Here is an 8,864-nt window from a genome sequence, read left to right as displayed (position 1 = left end):
GGGAGTCTCTGGACAGCTGGTCCTTGTGTAGCTATTATTGGTCAAGAGCCTCAGCTCCCAGGCTGAGCAGGTGCGCAGTGCTGGTGTCAGAGGAGTTGAGGAGGAGACCCTGCTCTAAGGCAGGCTGAGCTGAGCAAAGGGAGAGGGGCTACCCTGGAGTTAGGTTGTCCTTTCTACATTCCCATGTGACCCATAAGGCATCAGTTTCTCTGTTTCTCTGTGACAGCCTTGCAATCATCAGTCTAAAAGTCTGTTGTCTCCTACTCATATGTGGAGGAATCGTGACCATCTTTTTGTAGTCTGTGCAGGAAGTGGTGTCCCGTACATGAAAGAGGGTGGTGTGCATCAGGTTTGGGAGGTGTGGAGGAGAGAGTCTGTGGGAGGTGATTGTGTCTTTGGGAGTTTTTGTGCATGATCAAAGCACAACAGAAGGATTAATTTTTTTCTAATTTATTTTTTTTAAAACTATTCCATCACCCTGCACACTTTACATAAATCAGCCCATTCATTCTCCACCACAGTTGTCTGAAGTTAAGTTTAATATCCCCAGTCATCAGATACTGGTTGGGTAGGGATGAATTTCTCAACGTCTGGCTTTCTCAGTAGAGGAGGGAAATGGGAAATCAGAAGTGGGTGGAAGGTTGATTGTATGGGCTACTGTCCTGTATTGATCTCACAGCCCTGGTATAACTCATCAGTCTGGCAGACTTTGAGCACCTAGGTGTGCATGTTGAAGTTTGATGGCGTATAGACATTCTAAGCACTGTCTGTCATCATAGGATGGTCTTAATGGTTGCATAACCCAGAATTAGAGTTGGGATGTTTTACAGTGGAGTTTGGTGTGGTCAGAAATGTGAAACACACATGGCGAGGTCACAGGCTTTTCGTTCAGTGGTCGTGTTATTCCTGAGATCCTGTTTAAAAGCAGAGAACAGGCTGGGTGTGGTGGCTCACGCCCGTAATCCCAGCACTTTGGGAGGCCGAGGCGGGTGAATCACTTGCGGTCAGGAGTTACAGAGCAGCCTGGCTAACAATGTCCCTACTAAAAACAGAAAAATTAACTGAGTGTGGTGGCAGGTGCCCGTAATCCCAGCTACCCAGGAGGCTGAGGCAGGAGAACCACTTGAACCTGGGAGACGGAGGTTGCAGTGAGCCCTGATCATGCCACTGCACTCTACCCTGGGTAATAGAGTGAGATTTTATCACAAAAAAAAAAAAAAAAAAGAAAAAAGAAAACAAAACCGGAGGACAATCATGGGCATATTGTATTGTTGAATAACACGATTGCCACAAGTGTCACATATGCCCTAATTCCACCCACACAAGCAAGAGTCAGTGCAGAATAGGATCTCAAGGAAGAACTAGGGTGTTATTCTGACGTCCATCTCCCCGGTGGAATTCCCTGCGTAGCTAGTTTGGAGAGTGTTAGCGTCCCCACCTCCTGCCCCCCATGATGGGCTGTCCCGGTGTTGGAGCCAGCGTGAGCATGAGCAGCAACTGATTCCACAGGCACATACATTGTGTTGAAAAGGAAGAGTCGAAGGGCAAATCTGCTAAGTGCGTGTCATCTTTCAATAATAGGATAGTTGAGCATTTTAAAATATTGGTTTAATTCTCTTTGAATCAAAGGTTCAGAGAAGTCATAACTCTTTTGACTAGAATTAAATTTTTTTGGAAGAAAGGTGGCTTTTTATGCAGCACAAAATGTTTCGGGGTGGGGGATGATGAACAGCAGCACCTGTGGATCCTGGGGGGAAATGACCTCAGAAGGGATCACGAAGGGAGGGCAAGTTAGCCCGGGTCAGATGAGGAAGGAGGAACCTGATACGCTGTAGGGAGGGTCGCCTGCCCCATGTCCTGTGCCCTCTTTGAGATCAGCTGTGTCTCATTGCTGAACTTGCCTTAGCTAGAGGACCAAGGCTGTTTCCCATGGCTTTCCTCACGGTCTCATTTGCCTGCCTTCACCACCAAGGAGGGTAGGCCTACAGCTCCGTCTGTGGTAACCCACCTTCTTCACACATGCCAGCCTCAGGTCCACACCACCCAGTACAACCCGAGGGATTTTCTCAGCAGAATCCGTGTGGTGACACTTACCCTATGTCTCCTAGATGTTGAAGAGGACCGCACAGTGGTGTATCCACATAAGACACCCGTTGAGAGGATCCTCATCCTCCCTGATATCAACGTGAGTTCTTCTTTCTTTGTCTGAAAGGGGAATTTCATTTTCCTAGGTTTCTTTCAATTTCAGTTGAGTAAAGATAGGAAAACCTTACTACCATGTACATTATAGATGACTAGAGAATTTCTTGGTGGGAATTGTAAAATGAGAATTCTTCAGCAACTAAGAACTAATTCAAGATGGCATTCTTAGATGACAGCTTCAGTTACAAACTATGTCAGCAAGCACTTTCATCAGGAGAAAAACCTTCTTCAATTCAACCTTTGGTGAATTTACCACCAAAATTAACTTTTAAATCTTGCACAAAAACCTGGTGACTTTGTAGAAGTGTTTTCTGGGCTTTATTTTTGTGACCATTGCCTCCACCAGAGTTTCCCATCGGGCTTTCTAATAGCACTAAGTTAAGAAAAGACCTGTGTACAAGGACAGCACGATCTTACCCTCACAGTGTTTTCCTTTCTCTAAACTCAGGAGGACACATTCACAGAGATAAATGGTACGTATTCTGGGATCACCTATTTGGTAAGGAAAATTCTTAGTGTTAAGGAAGGTGACACATTCTTGCCTGGTTTATCGGGAGAACCATTCTCATTGGAACTTTCTCTTGGAAATGAGGTTAGGGCAGAAATTACTGAGTGTACTGAAGAGGGGTGATCATCCTACGTAGTGCCTGTTAGCTGCAGTGTCATTTTTATGACATCGAATGAGGTGCATCAGGTGGGGGGTATAAGGGGAGAGTCTGTGTAGAGTGATGATGAATGTCGTTGGGAGGATGTGAACATTTCTCCAGAAAGCATGTTTCCATGTGCACAGCTCAACACAAAGATGAGTGTTGTAAGTAAACATCCCATTACCACTGCACACCTTGCGTCAATCAGCCCATTGGTCCTCCACCACGGCTGTAGCTGAAGGGCAGTTGGATCTCCCCAGTACTCAGGTGGAGATAGTGCAGAGATGAATTTGCCAAGCTCTTTATCTCCTCAGTGGAGGAGGCAGAGGTGAACTCAGGAGTGGGTGGAAGGTGATGCCATGGGCTACTACTAGGCAGTAATCACGTGGTTCTGGTATAATTTGTCATTATGGCAGAGAGCTTGAGCACCTAGGTGGCAGATGAAATCTCGATAGCCTTCAGAAATCTCAAACGCTGGCTCTCACGTAGGATTGTCTCAGTGGTCACGTAACTGAGTGTAGGGATAAGTACATTTTACAGTGGACTTTGGTGTGGTCACAAATGGGAAACAGACATTGTGAGGTCAGGCTTTTGGCTGCAGTGCTGTGTTAATTTTCACATCTGCTAGTCAAAAGCAGAAAATGATCAGACATGTTATATTGCATTTAATAAGATGATCTCCACAATCCTTACATGTGCTGCAGTTCAGCACTCACACGCAAGACACAGCACCAAATAAGAACGGAAGGAACAACTTGGGTGTTTTCCTGGTACTCATCTTCTGGCTGGAATCTTCTACACAGCTGGGTTAGAGAGGGTCACCGCCCCCACCTGCTGCCCCCCGGGTGGGCTGTCCTAGGGCTGGAGCCAGTGTGAGCATGAGCAGCCGCAGGCCCCACGGCGCACACACACTGTGTTAAAAGGCAGGGCCGAAGGACAAACATCACATGCCAAGTAGGGGTCGTCTGTAAATGGTAGGATAATTGAGTATTTTCAAATCTTGGGTTGGTCCTCTTTACAACAAAAGGTTAGTGAATATAGAGAATAGTTGAGCTAGAATTAAGTCTCCTCTTTGAAGAAAGGTTGCTTTTTATCTAGTACAAAATGTTCTGTCCGGCCACGGTGTCTGACACCTGTAACCCTTGCATGTTGGGAGGCCGAGACGGTGGGTCACCTGGGGTCGGGAGTTTGAAACCAGAGTGACCCACATGGAGAAAACCCGTCTCTACTAAAAATACAAAGTTAGGGAGTCGTGGTGATGCATGACTGTAATCCCAGCGACTCAGGAGGCTGAGGCTGGAGAATCGCTTGAACCTGGGAGACGGACGTTGTGGTGAGTTGAGATCGTGCCATTGTACTTCAGCCTGCTCAATAAGAGCAAAACTCCATCTCAAAAAAAGGAAAAAGTTCTAGGAGGGACAAAAAACACACAGCAGGACATGTGGATCCCGGGGAGGAAATGACCTCGAGGAGATCGAGAAGGCAGGACACGTTAGCTCAGGTCAGATTAGGAAGGAGGAGCCCTGGATGCTGCAGGGAAACACTGTGTGATGGGCCCTGTTTGAGATGGGTTATTTCATGTGCAAGAGGTTGCCTTAGCTAGAGGACCAACAGTCTGTCTTCTGTGGCCTTCCTGATGCCTGCCTTCACCATTTGCCTTCCCTCACCACCATGGAGGATGGACCGGCAGAGGCTGAGTCTGTGCTGTGAACACACCTTTCCACACACGCCAGCCCCGGGTCCACAGCTCCAAGACCACCTGAGGGATTCAGTCAGTGGAGCTCATGTGCTTATAGTGACTCTGTTTCCCAGGTGATAAGGAACTTCTGGAGGAGGAGGTGCCAGGACAGACATCCTCGGAGGAAGCCACAGGGGTTCACATGGTAAAGTCTTCTTTTCTCCTCTGAAATGGAAAATATTATTTCTCTCGAGTTCTCTCTGTTTTAATGGAACTAGGATGTACACATCTTACCATGTACACTATAGGTGACTTAAGGAATATCTTGGTGGCCAATGTCAGAGTTCATTATCAACTAAAACATGGTTTCAGATGGCATCCGCATTTACACACTGTATGTGAGCAGGCATTTTCCTCAAGAGAAACGCCTCCTTCTTGAGAAGTATTGGGAGTTGTCAAAAACAACGGAAAATCTTGTAGAAAAATCTTGTGCCTTTCCACAAATGTCTTCTAGATATCGGGGCCATTTTCCCAACCACTGTTTACCGTGTGTCTTTTTAACGTCAACAAGTGAAGACGTGTGCGCACACGAGACAGCATGGTCTGACCCTCACAGTGTTTTCTTTTTCTCTAGATGCGCGTGGACCCAGCCACACTGGTGAAGTGTACGTATTCTGGGGTCATCTCTTTGTTGAGGTTTGAAATCTCAGTGTTGCGAAGGTGGCTGTGTTTCACCTGCATTTGCTGAAGGGCCTGTCTTGTTTGAGCTTCCTGCCAGAAATGAAATTTGGGAAGTTTGGTTTAAAAAATAGGAAGAGTCAGGCCGGGCGCAGTGGCTTATGCCTGTAATCCCAGCACTTTGAGAGGCCGAGACGGGTGGATCACCTGAGGTCAGGAGTTTGAGACCAGACTGACTGACATTGAGAAACCCTGTCTCTCCTAAAAATGCAAAATTAGCCGGGCTTGGTGGTGCCTGCCTGTAATCCCAGTTACTCAGGAGTCTGAGGCAGGAGAATCAGTGGAGCCCAAGAGGTGGAGGTTACAATGAACCAAGATTGTGACATTGCGCTCTAGCCTAGGGAACAAGAGTGAAACTCTATCTCAAAAAAAAAAAAAAAAAAGGAGCAGAAACTCAGAGTCCAGTAAAGGACTCTAACCATGGTACTGTCATCCCGGGAAGCAGCAGTGTCATGTAGCGTGAGGTGCTACATCAGGATTTGGAGGGACAGAGGAGCGAGTCTATATGGAATGATTGTGGGTATCTGGGAGTGTGTGTTCATTTCCCCAGAAAACATACTCCCATATTCACAGCACAACACAAGCATCAGTGTTCAAGGAAAATTCCATGACCGCTGCACAGTTTGCATAAATCAACCCATTCATCCTCCACCACAGCTGTACCTGAAGATAAATTGACCATCCCCAGTCCTCAGATGGACATGGTGCAGAGACGAATTTCCCAAGCTCTTGGTCTTTTAAATGGAAGAGGCACATGTGACCTCGGGAATGAGTGGAAGGTTAATGCCATGGGCTACTACCCGGAATTTGTCACAAAGCCCTGGGAAAATTTCTTGCTAGGCCAGGTTGCTCCAGCACTCTTGTGTTCGTGTGGGAGAATGAAAACCTATTCAGATCCCACACACTTATCATGACTGGATGGTGTCAGTGCTCAGCTCATGTGGGCCTGGTTTGAGCAGGTACATTGTACAGTGGGCTTCAGTGTGATCATTAACGTAAAACACGCAGAGTCCACAGGCTTCTGGTCTGCAGCGGTGAGGTCATTCCTCAGCTCCTGTTCAAAAGCAGACAATGATGAGTGGCATATTCTATCGTATTTAATGAGATAATCACTGCACGTCTTAGAAATTCAGTGGAACCCAATCCCAAGACACGGCATCCCATAAAATCTCAAGGATCAACCTGGGTATTAGCCTGGCACCCATTTTCCCTGCTAGAATGTCCTGCATAGCTGGGCTGGAGAGGGTCAGTGCCCGCCCCCCCGGCCCCCTCGCTGCTCCCATGACAGGCCGTGCCGGTGCTGGAGTCAGTGTGAGCACGAGCAGCAGTGAACCCCACGGCGCACACACTGCGCTGAAAGGGAAGAGTGGAAGGAGAAATCTCACAGGCTAGGTAGGGGTCCTCTTTAAATGGTGGGATAATTGGTTTTTTTCAAATCTTGGTTTAATTGCCTCATCACAAAAAGTTAATGAAATCTTTTGGCTAGAATTAAATCTCTTTCAAGAAAGGTTGCTTCTTGTTCTGTACGAAACCTTCTAGAAGGGATGATATACAGAGCAGCAGCACATGTGCATTCTGAGGAGGAAATGACTTTGGCAGGGATCAATAAGAGGGCACTTTAGCTCAGGTCAGATTAGGAAGGAGGAGCCCTAAGAGGCTGCCAGGGACACACAGCCTGCACTATGTGGTGTGCCCTGTTTGAGACTGGCTATTTCACGTTTACAAGGTGGCCTGGAGCTAGAAAGCCAAAGGCCCTGATTCCCTTTCTTCCCTGCCTCTCTCCTGTTCTGCTGTCCTCCTCCCCCACCCACGTCAAGCAATGTTACTGAATTGTTGGTGAGCAACACCACCAAGGTGCTGACGGTCACTCTGTGTCCTCCTAGTTGTGCCGGAGCATCTGCAGGCATGGTCCAGTGACAGCGAAGACGAGGAGGACCCGGAGGATGTGGAGGTCAGGCTGCCTGGATTTGTCTGAGAAAAACTGCTGCTTTCTTAGCTTTATTTGATTTGGATAAAATTAAGATATGAGAATGTGTGACATATATATCTTAGATTAGTTACACAATGTCCTTGGGAGGAGCTTTAAGTAAGAGTCTGTTCCCCACTGAGGGTTGACTTACTACAGAGGGAGAAAGTGACAGCATCCAGCACACATTGTGGGGCAGTGAGCTTGTGCCTTTACCAACTTTGTTCTCTTTCGAACAAAATCACTTACTGGCCAACCAACATGGACTTGAGAGGAAACATCCTCTGAGAAAAATGTGTCTTTAGCGTGAGTCGATTTTCTCCGTTCTTCTTTTGAGTCCTTTGAACACTGGTTTCCATCTTGTTTTCTAATGTCACTGAGTGAAGAAAAGTCCTGTGCACACAGGACGCAGCAGGGTCTGATGCTCATAGCAATTTATTTTCTGTCATTACAGAAATCCTCAGGAGTTCCACAAAAGGGTACGTGTTGCGGAAGCCCTCCCATACTGATGAGTCACCCAGATGATGAGGAATGTGCCACGGTCTCGCTGGCCTGCCTGTGGACGGCCGCCTGAGTGGAGCTTCCTCTCATGGATGAGGACCTAGGCTGTGATGGGAGGGATGGTTGTTGCAGATAGAGCGTGCTGGTCACATTCTGCAGTCCCTGGGAGCAACTGCATTCTCTGAGGATGGGGTGAGGTTGTGCCCATTGATTTTGCTGCGTGTCTTTTTGAATTCACGTGGTGAGTGTCCAAAATAATGTCAAGGTCATGTAGAGGCTCAGCCTCTATCATGGAGCCTCCTCCTACTCCTGGTTTCCGTGTTCTGTCCTCAGGAAACACAGCAATATGGAAAGGTAACCAAAGGGTTTGCCCTAGGGTGTGAGCAGCAGGGCGAGCACTTGCCTTCCTAGGAGGATGGAGGGTGACTCATGCATTACAAGGTGGGGAAAGACAAATGTGGCTGTGGTACAGCAGAGGCTCCAGGGTGTCCCCATTGGACCCACTGTGGACAAAGGTTGGTTGTTTGCTTGTTTCTGAAGGCTTTTGCAAAGGAACAAGTGAACGCATTTGGTGTCGGTCAATAGGAATAGAACCTGAACCAAGTACAGCTTGCATTTTTTCTTGGAGTATGCATTTGGTGTAATCTTATGTGTATATATTGAATTTAATTGCTGTATAGGTTTCCATACTTATGCCACGTTTTAAAACAATCAGGCTAGTGTGATTTTAAAATGTCCCTTGCTAACCTCAGAAACTATCTCTTCATAACCCACTTCTCCTAGTTGTGTTTAATCTCTAGAATACAGTTTGTGTGTGGTACTCGGGGGCTTTCTGCTGAGTGATTAAAGGTAGAAATCCGCGTTACCGACATTGAGGCCCTAAGAATTCACAGGCAGCTGCCCACTGGGCTCTATGAGGGAGAGAGCAGGCTACAGCCTTGGCCTGGGCCTGCAGAGGAACATGATTTGGAGGAGCAGAAGGAAGGCATGAGGGCAGCAAAGCCATGGGGGATGCCAAGGTGCAACATCAGGAGAGTCAGTTCCACATCATCACCTGGGCGTGGGCGGAACATTGAAGCCTCATCTGAAGGAGGAGTTGAGCTTCGACCTCATGGCTGGCCTGAACATTGGC

The 8,864-nt window shown here is 47.4% G+C and overlaps 1 long non-coding RNA gene across 2 annotated transcripts; it reads left to right on the top strand.

Annotated features, from left to right (window-relative positions):
* The first annotated feature begins 2,650 nt into the window (after positions 1-2,650).
* LOC117090508 lies at positions 2,651-7,782 on the top strand. Of its 2 annotated transcripts, none has more exons than XR_004440036.1 (5): positions 2,651-2,675; positions 4,662-4,732; positions 5,162-5,192; positions 7,149-7,216; positions 7,686-7,782. It is a non-coding gene; the product is annotated as an uncharacterized LOC117090508 (long non-coding RNA). The 2 variants fall into 2 exon arrangements; XR_004440035.1 differs by lacking the exon at positions 2,651-2,675 and adding an exon at positions 4,132-4,182.
* Positions 7,783-8,864: the final 1,082 nt, after the last annotated feature.

Source organism: Trachypithecus francoisi, unplaced genomic scaffold, assembly GCF_009764315.1.
Source record: "Trachypithecus francoisi isolate TF-2019V2 unplaced genomic scaffold, Tfra_2.0 Contig01024, whole genome shotgun sequence".
Lineage (NCBI taxonomy): Eukaryota > Metazoa > Chordata > Mammalia > Primates > Cercopithecidae > Trachypithecus > Trachypithecus francoisi.
The sequence above is the reverse complement of the archived record's forward strand: the minus strand, read 5'-3'. Positions and strand labels throughout refer to the sequence as shown.